The sequence below is a fragment of the Triticum dicoccoides genome, chromosome 4A (assembly GCF_002162155.2).
Source record: "Triticum dicoccoides isolate Atlit2015 ecotype Zavitan chromosome 4A, WEW_v2.0, whole genome shotgun sequence".
In the NCBI taxonomy this organism is placed as follows: domain Eukaryota; kingdom Viridiplantae; phylum Streptophyta; class Magnoliopsida; order Poales; family Poaceae; genus Triticum; species Triticum dicoccoides.
Genome location: NC_041386.1, coordinates 254,391,370 through 254,398,849, shown reverse-complemented (window position 1 = coordinate 254,398,849; position 7,480 = coordinate 254,391,370).

The following is a 7,480-nucleotide window of genomic DNA, read 5'->3' as shown; positions in this document are numbered from 1 at the left end:
GGGGGGGCTTGCCTGGAAGCTTCGCAGAAAGGGAGGAAGGGTCGTCGTCGACGTAGTCGATCACAAGGGCAACATCAGTCTCGGGGTCTACCTGAGAGAAGAGGGGGAAGAAACAGTAAATACAAAGCAAACAGATGCATGACAAGTCAACAAGAAGAGCTAGGGGTGTTCTAACGTAATACTACGTGATACCGTCGAAGGGGAATAACATTCGGGAAAGTATTCCCGAAGTTAGGCATTTTCGGACAGACGAACCGGAGGAGGAAGGTTGCATGTTCGCTATGCTAAGGATGTGTGGTGGATGAACGGACTGCATATTCGGATTCGTCTCGTCTTCCTGAGTAACTTTCATGTATAAAACTTTTTCATCTGAGTTGCAATTATTTTAAATTGATTTTCAAAGTTTTTAAACATTTCTGGAATTTTTTCTAATTAAAAAATGGACTTATGGTGCTAGCATGATGTCATGCTGATGTCAGCAGGGTCAACAGTCAACTCTGATTGGGTTGACTGGTCAACGGGGGCAGTGGGGCCCATCTGTCATTGACCTAACTAAACTAACAATTTTACTTAACTAAATTAGGTAATTATGCTAATTAAGTTAATTATTTACCTAATTATTTAATTAATTTTATTTTCATAACCTTTTTTTTATTATTCCTTAAAGGGGAGGGGCTCCAGCTACGAGTGGCACAAAGGCCACTGGAGCGGGCTATATGGGCGCGGGCGCGTGGGCGTAGCCTGCCCGAACACGGGGCGAGGCCGCCGAGAGATGGGGAGGAGCAGGGCGCGCGGGCAGCGGGGCGCCGGCGGTCGCGGCGATGAGCCGGCAGGGCGCGGCGCGGCGGAGGCCACGTGGCCCCAGGCGGCGGCTAGAGAGTGGCAGAGGCGGGGGAATGCGGGCAAGCCTCGGCGTGTGCTACCTCTTGAGCACTGCGTTGGTTTTCCCTTGAAGAGAAAAGGGTGATGCAGAAGAGCATCGTAAGTATTTCCCCCAGTTTTTGAGAACCAAGGTATCAATCCAGTAGGAGGCCACGCACGAGTCCCACACACCTACACAAACAAATAAACTCCTCGCAACCAACGCGATAAAGGGGTTGTCAATCCCTTCACGGCCACCTACGAGAGTGAGACCTGATAGATATGATAAGATAATATTTTTGGTATTTTTATGATAAAGAGAAATAAAGATGCAAGTAAAATAAATGGAAAAGGAAATAACTAAGTATTGGAAGACTAATATGATGGAAAATAGACCCGGGGGCCATAGGTTTCACTAGATGCTTCTCTCGAGAGCATAAGTATTACGGTGGGTGAACAAATTACTGTTGAGCAATTGATAGAATTGAGCATAGTTATGAGAATATCTAGGTATGATCATGTATATAGGCACCACGTCTGAGACAAGTAGACCGACTCCTGCTTGCATCTACTACTATTACTCCACACATCGACCGCTATCCAACATGCATCTAGAGTATTAAGTTCAAGAGAACAGAGTAACACTTTAAGCAAGATGACATGATGTAGAGGGATAAACTCATGCAATATGATATAAACCCCATCTTGTTATCCTCGATGACAACAATACAATACGTGCCTTGCTGCCCCTACTGTCACTGGGAAAGGACACCGCAAGATTGAACCCAAAGCTAAGCACTTCTCCCATTGCAAGAAAGATCAATCTAGTAGGCCAAACCAAACTGATAATTCGAAGAGACTTGCAAAGATAACCAATCATACATAAAATAATTCAGAGAAGATTCAAATATTCTTCATAGATAAACTTGATCATAAACCCACAATTCATCGGTCTCAACAAACACACCACAAAAGACGATTACATCGAATAGATCTCCACAAGAGAGGGGGAGAACTTTGTATTGAGATCCAAAAAGAGAGAAGCCATCTAGCTAATAACTATGGACCCGTAGGTCTGAAGTAAACTACTCACACTTCATCAGAGAGGCTATGGTGTTGATATAGAAGCCCTCCGTGATCGATACCCCCTCCGGCGGAGCTCCGGAAAAGGCCCCAAGATGGGATCTCGTGGATACAGAAAGTTACGATGGTGGAATTAGAGTTTTGTCTCCGTATCTGGTAGTTTGGGGGTACGTAGGTATATATAGGAGGAAGGAGTACGTCGGTGGAGCAACATGGGCCCCACGAGGGTGGAGGGCGCGCCTGGGGGGGGGGGGTAGGTGCGCCCCCTACCTCGTGCCTTCCTGGTTGATTGCTTGACGTAGGGTCCAAGTCCTCTGGATCATGTTCGTTCCTAAAATCACGTCCCCGAAGGTTTCATTCCGTTTGGACTCCGTTTGATATTCTTTTTCTGCGAAACTCTGAAATAGGCAAAAAACAACAATTCTGGGCTGGGCCTCCGGTTAATAGGTTAGTCCCAAAAATAATATAAAAGTGTATAATAAAGCCCAACAATGTGCAAAACAGGATATAATATAGCATGGAACAATAAAAAATTATAGATACGTTGGAGACGTATCAAGCATCCCCAAGCTTAATTCCTGCTCGTCCTCGAGTAGGTAAATGATAAAAACATAATTTTTGATGTGGAGTGCTACTTGGCATAATTTCAATGTAATTCTTCTTAATTGTGGTACGAATATTCAGATCCGAAAGATTCAAGACAAAAGTTCAATATTGGCATAGAAATAATAATACTTCAAGCATACTAACTAAGCAATTATGTCTCTTCAAAATAACATGGCCAAAGAAAGTTATCCCTACAAAATCATATAGTCTGGCTATGCTCCATCTTCACCACACAAAGTATTTAAATCATGCACAACCCCGATGACAAGCCAAGCAATTGTTTCATACTTTTAATGTTCTCAAACTTTTTCAATCTTCACGCAATACATGAGCGTGAGCCATGGACATAACACTATAGGTGGAATAGAATGGTGGTTGTGGAGAAGACAAAAAGGGGAAGATAGTCTCACATCAACTAGGCGTATGAATGGGCTATGTAGATGCCCATTAATAGATATCAATATGAGTGAGTAGGGATTGCCATGCAACAGATGCACTAGAGCTATAAGTATATGAAAGCTCAACAAAAAGAACTAAGTCGGTGTGCATCCAACTCGCTTGCTCACGAAGACCTAGGGCATTTTAAGGAAGCCCATCATTGGAATATACAAGCCAAGTTCTATAATGAAAAATTCCCACTAGTATATGAAAGTGATAACATAGGAGACTCTCTATGACGATCTTGGTGCTACTTTGAAGCACAAGCGTGGTAAAAGGATAGTAGCATTGTCCCTTCTCTTTTTTTGTGGCCTCTTTTTTTATTTAGTCCAGAGTCTCATCCCGACTTGTGGGGGAATCATAGTCTCCATCATCCTTTCCTCACTTGGGACAATGCTCTAAAAATGATGATCATCACACTTTTTTATTTACTTACAACTCAATACTCAGAACAAAATATGACTCTATGTGAATGGCTCCGGCGGTGTACCGGGATATGCAATGAATCAAGAGTGACATGTATGAAAGAATTATGAATGGTGGCTTTGCCACGAATACAATGTCAACTACATGATCATGCAAAGCAATATGACATGATGGAGCGTGTGATAGTAAATGGAACGATGGTAAGTTGCATGGCAATATATCTCGGAATGGCTATGGAAATGCCATGATAGGTAGGTATGGTGTCTGTTTTGAGGAAGGTATATGGTGGGTGTATGATACCGGCGAAAGGTGCGCGGTATTAGAGAGGCTAGCAATGGTGGAAGGGTGAGAGTGCGTATGATCCACGAACTCAACATTAGTCATAAAGAACTCATATACTTATTGCAAAAATCTACAAGTTATCAAAGAAAAGTATTACGCGCATGCTCCTAGGGGGATAGATTGGTAGGAAAAGACCATCGCTCGTCCCCGACCGCCACTCATAAGGAAGACAATCAATAAATAAATCATGCTCCAACTTCATCACATAACGGTTCACCATACGTGCATGCTACGGGAATCACAAACTTTAACATAAGTATTTCTCAAATTCACAACTACTCAACTAGCATGACTCTAATATCACCATCTCCATATCTCAAAACAATTATCAAGTATCAAACTTCTCATAGTATTCAACACACTCATAAGAAAATTTTATTATTATTCTTGAATGCCTAACATAATTAAAGCAAATTACCATGCTGTTTTGTAGGACTCTCAAAATAATCTAAGTGAAGCATGAGAGAACAATGGTTTCTATAAAAAAAATCTACCAATGTGCTCTAAAAGATATAAGTGAAGCACTAGAGCAAAAACTACATAACTCAAAAGATATAAGTGAAGCACATAGAGTATTCTAACAATTTACGAATCATGAGTGTCTCTCTCAAAAGGTGTGTACAGAAAGGATGATTGTGGAAAACTAACAAATAGATACTCAAATAATACAATACGCTCCAAGCAAAACACATATCATGTGGTAAATAAAAATATAGCTCCAAGTAAAGTTACCGATGGAAGTAGACGAAAGAGGGGATGCCTTCCGGGGCATCCCCAAGCTTTGGCTTTTTGGTGTCCTTAGATTATCTTGGGGGTGACATGGGCATACCCAATCTTAGGCTCTTTCCACTCCTTGTTCCATAATCCATCAAATCTTTAAGAAAAACTTGAAAACTTCACAACACAAAACTTAAAGTAGAAAATCTCGTGAGCTCCGTTAGCGAAAGAAAACAAAACACCACTTCGAGGTACCATAATAAACTCATTATTTATTTATATTTCTGTTAAACCTACCGTATTCCAACTTCTCTATGGTTTATAAACAATTTTACTAGCCATAGATTCATCAAAATAAGCAAACAACACACGAAAAACAGAATCTGTCAAAAACAGAACAGTCTATAGTAATCTGTAGCTAACACAAGATATGGAACCCCAAAAATTCTAAAATAAATTGCTGGAAGTTAGGAATTTATCTATTAATCATCTGCAAAAATAATTAACTAAATATCACTTTCCAAATAAAAATGGCAGAAGTTCTCGTGAGCGCGAAAGTTTCTGTTTTTTACAGCAAGATTAAAAAGACTTTCCCGAAGTCTTTCCAACGGTTCTACTTGGCACAAACACTAACTAAACACAAAAAACACAACCAAAACAGAGGCTAGATAATTTATTTATTTATTTATTTATTATTAAACAGGAGAAAAAAAAAGCAAGGAATAAAAATAAAATTGGGTTGCCTCCCAACAAGCGCTATCGTTCAACGCCCCTAGCTAGGCATAAAAGCGAAGATAGATCTAGGTATTGCCATCTTTGGTAGGCAATCCATAAGTGGCTCTCATAATAGATTCATATGGTAATTTAATTTTCTTTCTGGGGAAGTGTTCCATGCCTTTCCTTAACGGAAATTGGAATCTAATATTCCCTTCCTTCATATCAATAATTGCACCAATCGTTCTAAGGAAAGGTCTACCAAGAATAATAGGACATGAAAGATTGCAATCTATGTCAAGAACAATAAAATCCACGGGCACATAATTCCTATTTACAACAATAAGAACATCATTAATTCTTCCATAGGTTTCTTAATAGTGGAATCCGCAAGGTGCAAGTTTAAAGAGCAATCATCAAAATCACGGAAACCTAGCAAATCACACAAAGTCTTTGGAATCGTGGAAACACTAGCACCCAAATCACACAAAGCATAGCACTCATGATCTTTAATCTTAATTTTAATAGTAGGTTCCCACTCATCATAAAGTTTTCTAGGGATGGAAACTTCCAACTCAAGTTTTTCTTCATAATATTGCATCAAAGCATCAACGATATGTTTGGTAAAGGCTTTATTTTGACCATAAGCATGAGGAGAATTTAGCATGGATTGAAACAAGGAAATACAATCTATCAAAGAGCAATTATCATAATTAAATTCCTTGAAATCCAAAATAGTGGGTTCATTAATATTTAAAGTTTTGACTTCTTCAATCCCACTTTTAACAATTTTAGTATCAAGATTTAAAGACTCCGAATTTTTGGAATGCCTTGTAGGTAAAGGTGGATCATATTCAGTCCCATCAAGATTCATATTACAAAACAAAGATTTAATAGGGGACACATCAATAACTTTTAGATCTTCATCTTTATTATCATGGAAACTAGAAGAACACACTTTTATAAAGCAATCTTTCTTAGCACGCATCCTAGCGGTTCTTTCTTTGCACTCATCAATGGAAATTCTCATGGATTTGAGAGACTCATTAATATGATGCTTAGGAGGACTAGATCTAAGTTTTAAAGAATCAACATCAAGAGAAATTCTATCAACGTTCCTAGCCAACTCATCAATCTTAAGAAATTTTTCTTCAATCAAAGCATTGAAATTCTTTTGTGAGGTAATAAATTCTTTAATATTAGATTCAAAATCAGAGGGTATCTAAATTTCCATAAGAATTGTTGTAGGAATTACCATAATTATTAGAGGAATTACTAGGATACAACCTAGGATTAAAGTTTCCTCTATACGCATTGTCACCAAAATTATTCCTACCAACAAAATTCACATCCAAAGATTCATTATTATTATCAATCAAAGTAGAAAAAGGCATATCATTAGGATCAGAAGAAACACTTTTATTAGCAAATAATTTCATAAGTTCATCCATCTTACCACTCAAAACATTAATTTCTTCTATCGCATGCACTTTCTTATTAGTAGATCTTTCAGTGTGCCATTGAGAATAATTAACCATAATATTATCTAGGAGTTTAGTAGCTTCTCCTAAAGTGATTTCCATAAAAGTGCCCCCCGCGGCCGAATCTAAAAGATTTCTAGAAGCAAAATTCAATCCAACATAATTTTTTTGTATAATCATCCACAAATTCAAACCATGTGTAGGGAAATTACGTATCATTAATTTCATCCTCTCCCAAGCTTGTGCAACATGTTCATGATGAAGTTGCTTAAAATTCATAATATTGTTTCTAAGAGAGATGATCTTAGCGGGAGGAAAATACTTAGAGATAAAAGCATCTTTGCACTTATTCCACGAATCAATACTATTTTTAGGCAAAGACGAAAACCAAGCTTTAGCACGATCTCTAAGCGAAAAAGGAAATAGCTTCAATTTAACAATATCATTGTCCACATCTTTCTTCTTTTGCATATCACACAAATCAACGAAGTTGTTTAGATGGGTAGCGACATCTTCACTAGGAAGGCCGGAAAACGGATCTTTCATGAAAAGATTCAGCAAAGCAGCATTAAAAATTTCACAAGATTCAGCATCGGTAAGAGGAGCAATCGGAGTGCTAATAAAATCATTGTTGTTGGTATTGGTAAAGTCACACAAGTTGGTATTATCTTGAGCCATCGTGACAAGAGAGCAAACCAACACACAAGCAAACAAGAAACGGACAAAAAAAGGCGAATAGAGAAAGAGTGGGAGGATGGAGAGAGAGGGCGAATAAAACGGCAAGGGTGAAGTGGGGGGAGAGGAAAACGAGA